Source organism: Oncorhynchus clarkii, chromosome 23 (genome assembly GCF_045791955.1).
Source record: "Oncorhynchus clarkii lewisi isolate Uvic-CL-2024 chromosome 23, UVic_Ocla_1.0, whole genome shotgun sequence".
Lineage (NCBI taxonomy): Eukaryota > Metazoa > Chordata > Actinopteri > Salmoniformes > Salmonidae > Oncorhynchus > Oncorhynchus clarkii.
Genome location: NC_092169.1, coordinates 5,242,912 through 5,257,176, shown reverse-complemented (window position 1 = coordinate 5,257,176; position 14,265 = coordinate 5,242,912). Strand labels below are relative to the sequence as shown.

At 42.4% G+C, this 14,265-nt stretch overlaps 1 pseudogene; it reads left to right on the top strand.

The window, feature by feature from the left end:
- Positions 1–116: 116 nt before the first annotated feature.
- Positions 117–7,192, top strand: LOC139381982 (leucine-rich repeat-containing protein 27-like; annotated as a pseudogene).
- The last annotated feature ends 7,073 nt before the right edge of the window (positions 7,193–14,265 follow it).

Genomic DNA, 14,265 nt, shown 5'->3' with positions numbered 1-14,265 from the left:
AAACATTGTTTCTCCTTCTAGCCATCATCAGCATTGACAATCTGATTGCAAGATTACACTTTAATAATGGGCTGAAGGTTTACTAACCAACCAAAGGAGATAACAGCACAGCAACAATGTCTTCCTTAGAACCGGAAATTACTAACCTTAATTTAAGCCTAGATTGTGCTGATACTACTGTTAAAACAGAGACCCCCGCACATTCTCTCCGAATGTGTATGCACGTCACTGAATATGTCACATCTGACACCCTATATTTAAGCATAAGAAACTGAAAATATGTTTTGAAGAATACTAAGTTAAAAGTAGGTCAAGCAGGTGATTCTGATGCTCTCGCTTTCAAGAATAGTCTTTGTTATTCGTAGCTGACTTTATCCTCTATCTTTCTGTTGTCTTTAAGAATTTGTATCTCGAAGGTAATGAAATATCCAGTCTTCCGGATACGCTGTTCATCAGTTTGTCAAACTCTGTGTGGTCAGATCTCTGAAATAATCAAATCACATCCTTTCCTGTGGAAATGATTCTGCACAAGTATTATAGGCTAGTTTGTATAGGCCTATCAGTCAAAATATTTGTCTGTAGATTGTGGATGTGCTGTGGAATTGAATGGATTAATGTATTAATTGGTTGATGCAGATGTCTGAAAATGTTAGAAAGGAATCCAATCACAGAGCTTCCACTGAAATTGGGTTAGTTGAACTTTGTCAGTTTTTCCCCCGTTGTCCTTTAAACAAGAACATCACTGCATTGCATCAACAGTCTTCACTGACTTTGACGGTATTTTGGGATATGTCCCTCTCAGGATGCTTGGACTTAATTTCCTTTACTTGAAGAGTGGGTTGTGAGTGTGAAATTATGTTTTTCCCCAGCTTATTCTTCAGTAACCCATCTCCAGCTATTTCTGACATATGTGTTTGTATTTCTCAGGTAATGCGATTACTCTCAAGGCCCTGAGTCTGAGGCATTGCCCCGTCACATTTCCGCCTCAAGAGGTTGTGCAGCAGGGCCTCCACTGCATCGGTTAGCGTGCAGAACTCTCTTCCAGGTGAATGGTAACAATAACTGTAGTGTCACCTGATTAAGTTGGACAATGCGACAGTGGTCTGCACCCTTCTGAACACGGCCACCGCCGTCTGTTATTATGCATAAGAAAAGAAGGCTGGCCACCAAAATAGCTCCTTGCCCTGGTTCCACTTCAGCGGTGTGACTCTGTTTCCTTTTTAGACGGCGTGTGCAGCAGGCAGACTTTATGTGCAGCTCTACACATTCATATTTTTAGCCAGATGAAAACGATCGATAACCCATGTGCTTCTAACAGAGGCACTTTGACATCAACCACTGGCTAGTAGTGCCTATGGCTAATCAGCATGACTAGCCAAGTCACCCCACAGCACAAAGCCTACACCTAGAACAAAGGTGCCTTGTATCTTTATATATTTATGTTATTAAAAAAAGAGGTTCAAGGCTCACTGTCTCTGGAAAAGTAATTTCGTCTTGATGGATATTATTTTGTCACTACCAGGACAATATGCTGGCATTCAGATCATGTCATACCAGATTTCATCATGTTATTTAATGGATGAGAGGACATGCTTACTATAGGCTCATTACAGTTTTGTCTTTTCATCGGACATTCACACCAACCATTTTACACTGTGAAACGTTTATTTCAGCATTGATGCAAAGGATCCACCTTGGTCAAGAGTTAAAATGAAAAGAGGACAATTGTTGCATAATTGTTTGCATAGGAAGTGACTGAAATGTATTATTTTGCTGCCATAATAGTTTTCATGGAAAGTTCTTAATGTTTTGGTTGCAGACATGCCCCCGGTGGAGAAGCTACAGTTGACAGAGCTTGTGAAGTCCAGTTTGAACCTCTGTGAAGAGGTGGTGTGTGAAGACGAGCAGCAGAGATTCAGAGAACCTGTCCAAATGGACAGAGCTGAGTTTGGCTATGGTCTCCCTCTTTCACGCCTCCCTAGAGCAGCAGAGGGCTGACACGCCCGTCATTAAAAGGTAAAAGTCAAAAAGGTTAATCGTCTCTTATGGGAGAAATGACAGGCGTCTGTCTGGTAACTGCAGATGGGGGAGGACTCAGTAGTTTAGTGTCCTCTCCTGAACTGGTTAACCAGATTGACCACTATGTTCAGTGCAGTGGTCAGTATGGGTTATGAGGAAAGCAATGATGGGTGAAAGCAATATGTTGGATGCCTTCTCTGGGGAATTCAATGCAGTGAAGGAAATGAGACAAGGAGAGCGAGCCATTCTAGACTAATAGGCTATAGAGGTGGAAAATACAGCATGGACAGTGTAAGTATTTTTATGACAGTCTTTGAGGAGAAGGCCTAGCGATAAATTCGCCCAGGCTCTGCAGGGACACGGCCCTTCTGAGAGCAATAAAAAATAAAACATTTTCTTTCGATTCATTTATTTTTCAGAAAGAAAGAGATTACCGGTGGAAATATATTCCCAGAGCTCCCTCCGTTTGACATGCAGTACTGGAAGAGGTCAGAGCGAGAGAAGACTGGCTGCAATGAACAAAGTAGGAAGTAAGTTATTACTGTTTGATTTTACAGATCCCAAGCAGAAGTATCTCACATCAGTATACCTCCTTTGACTCCCTACTGCTTTTGTGGCCTTTCAAATCATGTGAATTACTTACAGCAGTTGAGGCTGGTGGAAGGAGGTATAGGATGGGCTCATTGTAATGGCTGGAATGGTGTAAATGGAACAGAGTCAAACAAGTGGTTTCCATATGTTTGATACCGTTCCATTTATTCCATTCCAGTCATTACAATGAGCCCGTCCTCCTACAGTTCTTCCTACCAGCCTCCACTGACATACCGTATATAGTTGCCTGCCAACTATGTAATACTACGGGTGCGAGATAACTTTCACTCTCCTTGCCGTTTCAGAAAGCAGGGGTGTATTGTGTCAAATTGGTGTTCGATGAAATCCCAGAAAGGGAGGGATCAATATTATGTGCCGCAAAAAGCCAATGACAATGCCAATAAGGGTTAGGTAAAGAAATGCAGAAAGATCTAAGAGCAGCTTATCCACAACCATAACCTAAACAAGATTAAACTGACCTTAGATCAGTGTTTATAGGGTACTTGAATCCTCACTGTGCTTTGTATGGCCCCTGCCTTTCTTTGTCCCTTAGAGACCAAGAGCTCCTCAAGAAATGACGTACTCATGCTAGGACCATGCAGGAGAGGAACATCTTAGAGCACAAGCAAGAAAGGTGTGAGAGACATATGAGAGGGGAGGTATGCCTGTTGTGTATGTCTGCTTTCACTACATTATAATTTTGTAATCCACTATTTTTTTCACATACCTGAAGTGCACTTCTCAACCAGAAGAGGGCAACATAACACCAGCCTGAGGAAAGGGTTTCACAGTCATTGGAAAGAGAAAATTAGAATTAGAAGAATGCTTTCAGTTCTGTTCTTGTTCTAAGGAAACTGTCTGAGAGAAGTGGACAGAAAGAGACTGACTTAAGTCCTTGTTTCCATTCTGGGTGAGCAGACGTTGAAAAAGATGGCCGTGCAGACACTAAGCTGAAGCTGTCCAGGTTGGAGATAGTGACATGCCTAGCTAGCGATGGAACACTGTGCCTCCAGTATGCAGTCAGTCATCCTGCAGTCAGATGTCGCCAGGGAGCCCCCCCCCCCCACACACACACACACACATAGCAGGTAAACACACCATTCCACAAAACACTAGCACACACACAGTCAGAAACATACAAACACAGCAGCAGACTAATATAATAGCAAGTGTAACATCATGATGCATGATGAACATTAGGTCCCACTCCCCCCACTTCAGTATGAATCACAACGTACCAGAACCAGGGTATTGTGATGCCCTGTCACTCAACAGAACCAGGGTATAGTGATGCCCTGTCACTCAACAGCACCAGGGTATAGTGATGCCCTGTCACTCAAAGCAACCCATTGCTGAATATACATATTTTTATACATAGATTTGTATTATTTTTCAAGCATAGGTTTAAAGCACAGCAATTCATTATAAAGGTGGTGGAAACAGCATTTAAATACATGATTTACAAAGTCCAAAACATAATTCCAGAGTGTTATTATTCTAGTACAAGACCAAAATAATATGTATGTAGTTTGCGAACAATTCCCCACATTTTCTCCAGCATTCACTGGTTGTTTCTGGTCTTATGTTCACCATTTTGTCTGGAGTTAGAAAGTACCTACTAATAATTTCCTATAGATATCCTCTCCATGTGGTTGAGTGTGTAATGGTATGAGCATTCCTACAGACTGCCTCCCGAGGTTCCTTTTCAATGTTCTCCCCAAGTTCAGATTCCCACTTGCACCTAGTTTGCAGAGTATTGTTCTGTGTCATGGCGGCAATAGATTGGAATAGATGTGTTATTTGTTTTACTATTTGTTGCACTTTTCTGAGTATTGATTAGGTGTGTTTCTATGGGAGAGGGCTCACTCTTCATTTTGACCCAGTTCGGGTGTTTCAGTAAATTGTCTCTTAGCTGTAAATAGCTAAATAAATCCGACTTTGGCAAATGGAAGTTTGAACTTAGTTCACCAATTTTTTTTTATTTATTTCACCTTCATTTAACCAGGTAGGCAAGTTGAGAAAAAGTTCTCATTTACAGTTGCGACCTGCCCAAGATAAAGCAAAGCAGTTCGACACATACAACAACACAGAGTTACACATGGAGTAAAACAAACATACAGTCAATAATACAGTAGAAAAATAAGTCTATATACAATGTGAGCAAATGAGGTAAGATGAGGGAGGTAAAGGCAAAAAAAAGGCCATGGTGGCGAAGTAAATACAATATAGCAAGTAAAACACTGGAATGGTAGATTTGCATTGGAAGAATGTGCAAAGTAGAGATAGAAATAATGGGGTGCAAAGGAGCAAAATAAATAAATACATTAGGGAGAGAGGTAGTTGTTTGGGCTAAATTATAGATGGGCTATGTACAGGTGCAGTAATCTGTGAGCTGCTCTGACAGCTGATGCTTAAAGTTAGTGAGGGAGATTCCAGTTTCAGAGATTTTTGTAGTTCGTTCCAGTCATTGGCAGCAGAGAACTGGAAGGAGAGGCGGCCAAAGGAATAATTGGTTTTGGGGGTGACCAGAGAGATATACCTGCTGGAGCGCATGCTACAGGTGGGTGCTGCTATGGTGACCAGCGAGCTGAGATAAGGGGGGACTTTACCTAGCAGGGTCTTGTAGATGACCCGGAGCCAGTGGGTTTGGCGACGAGTATGAAGCGAGGGCCAGCCAACGAGAGCGTACAGGTCGCAGTGGTGGGTAGTGTATGGGGCTTTGGTGACAAAACGGATGGCACTTGAATAGACTGCATCCAATTGATTGAGTAGGGTATTGGAGGCTATTTTGTAAATGACATCGCCGAAGTCGATGATCGGTAGGATGGTCAGTTTTACAAGGGTATGTTTGGCAGCATGAGTGAAGGATGCTTTGTTGTGAAATAGGAAGCCAATTCTAGATTTAACTTTGGATTAGAGATGGTTGATGTGAGTCTGGAAGGAGAGTTTACAGTCTTACAGTCTAATCTAAATTATTTAAACATAGCTGTATATCTAATATCTAACCTCTTCAGCAATGTGCCAGGATAGTAGTCACTGAATGTCCTGTCATCTATCCTTAACTTACTATAAACTCACAGTTTCGGTTATATAAAGAAAATACCAGCTTTCTATAGAAATTAATCTATTTTCATGTTACATGTACCGATGTCTCTATGTAGTGGTGGGGTCAAAACCCTCAACCCCCTACCAAAGAGGATCCAGAGATAGAGATTGTTCCTGTACACGTGGAAGCCTGGTATGATGTAACTAACAGGTCTACTCGATAGTTACACTGTTGCAATAACCCACTGGGCACACTGGTTGATTCAACATCGTTTCCACAGCGTTTCAACAAAATTACGTTGAACCTACGTGGAATAGACATTCCATTGACTTCTGTGCCCAGTGGGCAGCTACTAACAGTAGCCACCAACAGAACCAATGGCAGATAATTCAAAGATGTTCAGAGACATCTAGTGGAAAGAGGGTGCTTGTACAGTCATCTCTTTTGTTCATAGCATATATTTTGTCCCCTCTGTGAAATACTTTTGTTCAGCTGATTGTTTTAATGAATTAAACCCCAGTATTTTACATGCTAAGAGTACACCCCAGTATTTTACATGCTAAGATGATAATGACAACCACATATAGTGGTACATAACTACGGTAATCTTTAGTTTCTGGATTGGTAGTTCATTTGACCCTTGACCATTGTGACCTCAGGGTGGCCTGAGACAGGGAGTTGGAGCAGCGTATCAGGAGCCATGTTCAGATGATGGAGGGGCACTGGCCAAAAGGAGATTAAAGCTGCAAGACAAGATATGGAGGAAGTATGTTACTTTTCTACTGTAGGTCACACTTTATTTGGATAGTCCAGATTTTCCATCTGTAGATCCTCTTACAGATGGTTAATCAACAAGTCAATCATTTTCAGTGCTCAATAACAAAGAAGGCCCAGGAATTGAATGAACATGTGGGTTTTTCTTTCATTGTGTGTTTTTTTTTTTTTTTTGCTTCTGTTTCAGGCCAAGAAGTTGCAGTCAGTATCGAGTATCGATTCATCGTGTTTACTGGGGATAACTCTGCAATGACAGGTGAAAGTATTTTTGAGTGTGTAGCCCTACTGCCATTTTGAATTGTTGCAATATTAAAATAATTTACATTGCATGTAAAAAATAGAAGTGCAGGAGAGGGTAGTACGGAATTATAGCACTCTACAAACACAGTTTCCTCATTCACAATGGTATCCAATACCCATTCATCAATAAACATTTCATATTCTTACTTGACCACCATGAAGTGTTCTTAATTTACCCACAGTATGATGCTATACCCTGCTACTCTATGTCTCTCATACATACACACACACACGTGGGCCCCTTGAGCTCACTAGGACTGTATGCTCCTGATCTCCGTGTCCGACGTAAGACATTCAAGCGTGTTAACCTTCGCAGGGCTGCCGGCCCAGACGGCATCCCAAGCCGCATCTTCAGAGCATTTGCAGACCAGCTGGCTGGAGTGTTTACGGACTTATTCAATCAACGACACAACAGTGCTAGACCTGATTACCAACAACGACGAGACGGCCTACAGGGAGTAGGTGAGAGCCCTGGCGGAGCGGTGCTAGGAAAATAAACTCTCCCTCAAAGTCAACAAAACTAAGGAGCTGATTATGGACAACAGGAGACAGCAGAGAGGGCACGCCCCCATCCACATCGACGGGTCCGTGTAGATGGTCAAAAGCTTCAACTTCCTCGGCATGCACATCACTGAGGACCTGAAATGGACCCTCGACACTGACACAGTTGTGAAGAAGGCGCAACAGCGCATTTTTAGCCTCTGGAGGCTGAAGAAATTTGGCTTGGCCCCTAAGACCCTCAAAAACTTCAACAGATGCACCATTGAGAGCATTCTGTCGCTCTGTATCACCACCTGTTATGGCAACTGCACTGCCCACAACCGCAAGGCTCTCCAGAGGGTGGTGCAGTTAGCCCAATGCATCGCCAATGCATCGCCAACACATCACCGGGGGCACACTGCCTGCCCTCCAGGATATCTACAGCACCCGGAGTCACAGGAAGGCCAAGAAGATCATCAAGGACCTCAGCCAACCGAGCCACGGCCTGTTCAACCTGCTACCATTTAGCACAGTGTTTTCCAACTCCAGTCTTCGAGTAAAAACAACATACTATGGGGAGTTGCACTCTTGCGACTTCGGTTGAAGGATCTACAATCACGCCTGACAAGAAATCCATGTGCAGCCAAGGGCCTCCACTTCCACAGGTGATATTTGTGAGGCTTGGATTCATTTCTTAAATTATTCCACTGTTCACTTCAGTGTGAACGATTCAAACTATTAAAACAAACAATTTGAAAACGAGACTGGCTTACATTGTGCCAAATAAACTGTCCCATAGTGGTAGAGCATGCTCACCCCCTGGACGATGCATACTCAACCCCTAAAGGTTGTACTTGTTTCTAATCACAAACAATTTGTTATTCTTCAATTTGCTGGTGCAATGAGTAAGATGGCTAAGTAAACTAACAGACAACAATGGCTAAACTGGATTCAGGGTCGAGATCATGCCCCCAGTCATGCAGTTTCTCTGTAATATAGGATCTATGTGTAGTTTGTCTGGTTTGGAGCACACTCAGGTGGCCCTCGCTCGAACCAGTCAGTGTGCGCATTGCCACGTACTGTGTACAAACTCCCTGGAAAGATGTCTAGCATTCTTGAGGAAGCTTGGAATTACCGATGGCAACTTTCCTTTCCCGGATGCCGGTATCTTGGCTGAGACCGAGGTGCAGGAAACGGAGATGGATTGGGTGGTCAGAGCAAATGTCTTGTCGGCGTGGGTTATGCGGTGGCTGCCTGCGCCCAACTCAGCTCCTGTGCACTCTGTCGCTGGTTACAGAAGGCTACTCAAATAGAGTGGAAGGCCAGGTTTGGTGGGTACCCCCCGCCGCTTCGGTCAAACATCTCTTGCCCATCTTCCCAGACTTGTTGATGAAGGACCTGGTCCCACCTTGGTGATCCGTTTCTACGTGATATTTCAAGACCAGGCTAGCTAAATGAGCGCTGCATAGTATGCTAGCCAAGTTGGCTAACTCGCAGAGGCGAACTAGCTATTACTAGCTATTCCTGTCTCCCCAGGGTGGAGTTGCTGGGGTAGCTCTCTTGTTTAGTATACGTAGCATTAAGTAGCTTGGTTATTCTAAACGGGCCGTGCTGCGGTCCAAGGGGCTAGCTTATGCTAAAAAGCTAGTGAAACTTCCAGTGAGTGAAACGTACTAGCTTTCCCCCGGTGCTTTGGCAACCTCAATCCTATTTTCAGTTCCTGGAGTTGGAGGGAGTGAAGGAAACAGGGTTTGCATGCATATCTGAAGAAGAAGCAGCAGTCCCCCGAGCTTAGTGTAACCCCCTGAGCGAGGGGCCTTGGCACGGGTCTGAGTGACCAGTACGCCCCTACCCAAAAGCATTACTGTGACAACAGTGCCCCTACGTTTGGCAAACAGGGAATTACGTCACCCATTGCCAGAGCCCCCTGTGCCGGTTAAGGGGCCAAGCTTCATGCTGGCTATACAATCTCACAGAAGCACAACTTACAGTACTAGTCAAAAGTTGTAGATTGTAGAATAATAGTGAAGACATGAAATAACACATATGGAATCATGTAGTAACCAAGAAAGTGTTAAACACAAAGTACCCACCCTTTGCCTTAATAACAGCTTTGCACACTCTTAGCATTCTCTCAATCAGCTTCATGCTTCCAGTCACCTGGAATGCATTTCACTGAACAGATGTGCCTTGTTAAAAGTTAATTTGTGGAATTTCTTTCCTTCTTAATACGTTTGAGCCAATCAGTTGTGTTGTGACAAGGTAGGGTTGGTATGCAGAAAATAGCCCTATTTGGTAAAAATACCAGGTCGATATTATGGCAAGAACAGCTCAAATAAGCAAAGATAAATGCATAAACAGCTCAAATAAGCAAAGAGAAACAATAGTCCATCAGTACTTTAAGACATAAGACATGGTCAGTCAATCTGGAAAAGTGCAGTTGCAAAAACCATCAAGCGCAATGGTGAAACTGGATCTCATGAGGACCAAATAAATGCTTCACAGAGTTCAAGTAACAGAGACATATCAACATCAACTGTTCACATGATACTGGCTGAATCAGGCCTTCATGGTCCAATTGCTGCAAAGAAACCACTACTAAAGGACACCAATAAGAAGAAGAGACTTGCTTGGGCCAAGAAACATGAGCAATGGACATTATACCAATGGAAGTTTGTCCTTTTGGACTAATGATTCCAAATTTGAGAATTTTGGTTCCAACCGCCGTGTCTTTGTGAGACGGAGAGTAGGTGAACGGATGAGCTCCGCTGTATGGTGGTGACACTGTCAGTGATTTATTTTGAGTTCAAGGCACACTTAACCAGCATGGCTACCACAGCATTCTGCAGCGATACGCCATCATATCTGGTTTGTGCTTTGTGGGACTATCATTTGTTTTTCAAAAGGACAATGACCCAACACACCTCCAGGCTGTGTAAGTGCTATTTCACTCCAATTGAGATGGTTTGGGATCAGTTGGACCGCAGAGTGAAGGAAAAGAAGGCATCAAGTGCTCAGCATATGTGGGAACTCCTTTAAAACTTTTGGAAAATCATTCCAGGTGAAGCTGGTTGAGAGAATGCCAAGGCAAAGGGTGGCTACTTTGAAGAATCTCAAATATAAATTATATTTTGATTTGTTTAACACTTTTTTGGTTACTACATGATTCCATATGTGTTATTCATAGTTTGATGCCTTCACTACTATTCTACAATGTAGAAAATAGTAAAAATAAAGAAAACCCTTGAATGAGTAACTGTGTCCAATTTTTTGACTGGTAATGTATATAACAAAAGTATGTGGACACCCCTTCAAATGAGTGGATTGGCTATTTCAGCCACACCCGTTACACGGATATAACATTTTAAAAAATTGGATTCGGTGATGTCAGCCACACCAAGCACACAGCCATGCAATCTCCATAGACAAACATTAGCAGTAGAATGGCCTTGGTGACTTTCAACGTGGCACCTTCATAGGATGCCACCTTTCCAACAAGTCAGTTCGTCAAATTTCTGTCCTGCTAGAGCTGCTCTGGTGAACTGTAAGTGATGTTATTGTGAAGTGGAGCAACAACGACTCAGCCACAAAGTGGTAGGCCACTCAAGTTCACAGAACGGGACCACCGAATGCTGAAGTGCGTAGCGCATAAAATTGTCTGTCCTCGGTTGCAACACTGCCTCTAGAAACAACGTCAGCACAAGAACTGTTCGTCGGGAGCTTCATGAAATGGGTTTCCATGGCCGAGCAGCCGAACACAAGCCTAAGATCACCATGCACAATCCCAAGCGTCGGCTGGAGAGGTGTAAAGCTTGCTGCCAGTGGACTCTGGAGCAGTGGAAACGCGTTCTCTGGAGTGATGAATCACACTTACCCATCTGGCAGTCCGATGAATGAATCTGGGTTTGGTGGATCCCAGGAGAAGGCTACCTGCCCCAATGCATAGTGCCCACTGTAAAGTTTGGTGGAGGAGGAATAATGGTTCGGGCTAGCCCCCTTAGTTCCAGTGAAGGGATATCTTTATGCTACAGCATACAATGACATTCTAGACGATTCTGTACCTCCAACTTTGTGGCAACAGTTTGGGGAAGGCCCTTTCCTGTTTCAGCATGACAATGCCGTGCACAAAGCGAGGTCCCTACAGAAATGGTTTGTCGAGAACTTGACTGGCCTCCAAAGAGCCCTGACTTCAACCCCATCGAACACCTTTGGGATGAATTGGAATGCCGACTGCGAGCCAGGCCTAATCGCCCAACATCAGTGCCCAACCTCACTAATGCTCATGGCTGAATGGAAGCAAGTCCCCGCAGCAATGTTCCAACATCTAGTGGAAAGCCTTCCCAGAAGAGTGGAGACTGTTATAGCAGCCTAGCTTGCTGTGCTCGTTGGAAATATTATTTTTGTTGATCTCATCTTATTGCAAAACCCATAGCCTATTGATTCAATTATGGTGGCTTCGTGGAAATAACCACAAAATAGGAATGTATTTTAGACAAATTGAATTTGTCAAGTTGTTAGATGTTTTGACATTGGTAGAATATGACTGAAAACGGCTTGTAATCTTATGGGTGCCCAATTTAACAAATTCATTTATATACATTTGAATATATTTTAACAACCAATTTGCTTCTGTGACAACATTACAAAGGCTTATCTACTGCTGGTGCTTATCTAGTCATTGTGTGCGTGTTAGTTACAGTATGTAACTAGATAGCGTTAGCGAACTATTTTTCTCTAGCAGTTAACGTTAGCTACTCTGGGTAAAGTTACCTGCAGTCAGATGCTAAATTACCTAGCTAGTAAACAAGGCAGGAACGCATAGCTAGCTGGTTTGCTACCTACACTACATGACCAAAAGTATGTGTTCGTTGAACATCTCGAAATCATGGGCATCATGGTCTCCCCTTTGCTGAGCGGTCAGGCTGATCTTCGGCTAAATTTAAACCAAGGACGGACTAAACCTAGCCCATTTGGGATTATCTATTTTTGGGTGAAATAGCAGCCACGACGGACAGACCTGATATCACCCATAATTCGACGTCCATGGACTTCACGTGCTGAGTGGACTGTTAGTTTAACACAAATAATTGTACATTTTCAATTATAAAACTGAGGATTGTTTATTTATGATAAAGTATCGATGAAGGGTGAACTGTTGCTTATTGTCTTGTATGCGTGTGTTTACTGTGACTGTCACCCTGATATTGGCGACTAGGTAGTTAGCTACTTCCCACGCCGTTGCCGGACGGTAGTGTATGACAATCGGGAGCTAAGGGCACTGCCCCAGTGTTAATGTTGTAGATCATGGGTAGTGGGTTCGATTCCCGCAACCATCCATATGTAAAATGTATGCAGCCATGACTGTAAATCGCTTTTAGTCTGCTAAATGACTTTTTTTTAAAGAAGCTAAATGGCATATATTATGCACTCCCCATTGAGTAGTAGACTGTATGTATCAAGGTGACATCTAGATGGTTATCAATATTAGTTATTTATTGTGTATGCAGCTAACCTACCTGAAATAAAATCACGTGTCAGGAAAACAATTGCCATGTAACTATTGCCGGCGACACTACCATGATTTATTTTTTCTTTAATTAGTAGGAAGGAGGCACTTCATGTCAGCAGGCACAACACCGGTCGACGGCTTATCGACTCGTTGTACAGCCCAAACAGCCACGCAAAACGGTCTTGAGTGGCAACAATCTGCCTAATTAGCTGATTCGCTTTCCATACACCCACTGCTTTCGACACACTCAGTCGCCCATTTTCTGTCACCATATTGGGCTGCAGCTACCCATACTTGGTTAAGAGTGTTGGGCCAGTAACCTAAAGGTCGCTGATTCGAATCCCCGAGCCGACTAAGTGAAAAATCTGTCGATCTGCTCTAAGCAAGGCATTTAAACCTAATTTATCCTGTAAATTGCTCTGGATGAGAGTGTCAGCTAAATTACCAAAAAATTTTAATCTTGCTCAGTCTAAAATTTAAATTAAAGTCAATCTCAATATGACTTGCGAGATACAGACACCCCATTAGAAGAAAAAACTTGAAAACCAAACCCCATTACATTTTTGCCCAAAATTGTGAGGTAAAAAAACTTAAACTGAACATAATTCATGATGTGTTTTATTCATTTGTTGTTCGTTTTGGAGTCAAAGATACGTTTCAGTATAGCTTTAAAGCTTTTCAAACGGGGTTGTGTATTTATATGTCAGTTTACTAAATAGTTTTTTCATTATTCGTTTTTGTTTCAGTTTTAATTTATTATAATAATCTTGGTCCATACTGTCTATACACAGAATATTTCCCGGACTCTGACATTGCTAGTTCTGATATTGCTCGTTCTTCTTATTTTTTTGTTTTTAACTTATTCTAATACAATATTTGTGTATTAGAATTGTACTGTTTGGCACTACTGGAGCTTGAAACGTAAGCATTTCGCTGCACCTGCTTTAACATCTGCTAATATGTATACGTGACAAATTTGATTTGACACGACATTATATAGTATTTATAAAGTGCTTGTGTCCCAAAGAAAACAAACTCATTCTTCAATATAGTGCCATATATAGCCTAATAGGTCACTGTATTTCAGGTGCCTGCATCTATAAATAAGCTATACAGCGACTGATCATGTATACGCTAAAGCCTAAATGACCTATTTCTTGGATACAGAGTACAGACAGACAGTAAAGATGGGGGTGGGGTGATGCATGTAAACCAGCAAAGTTAAAGAGGGTAGCCTATATTTAATTGTGAATGGCACGATACAAATGTCCTTGAAGAGAAGATAATAGAAAATATACAAATAAATACGAAAAAAATCATGCATTCGTCATTCCAAGAAGGGTGGATGTATTGTCTGCAAACCAGCAGAGCAGACATGGCTTTTAGCTAGAGTATAGCTAATGATGAAATAGCTATATTTTCTGAATGGTGGCTACATTAGAGTTAATAAACTGAACGCCAAATGGTATAATTTCAAGCAAGACAGAGAGGCAATTTAAAAAGGTTTCTCTCCTCTGTTCTTCTTGTGTGATGTCATCAGTGGCAG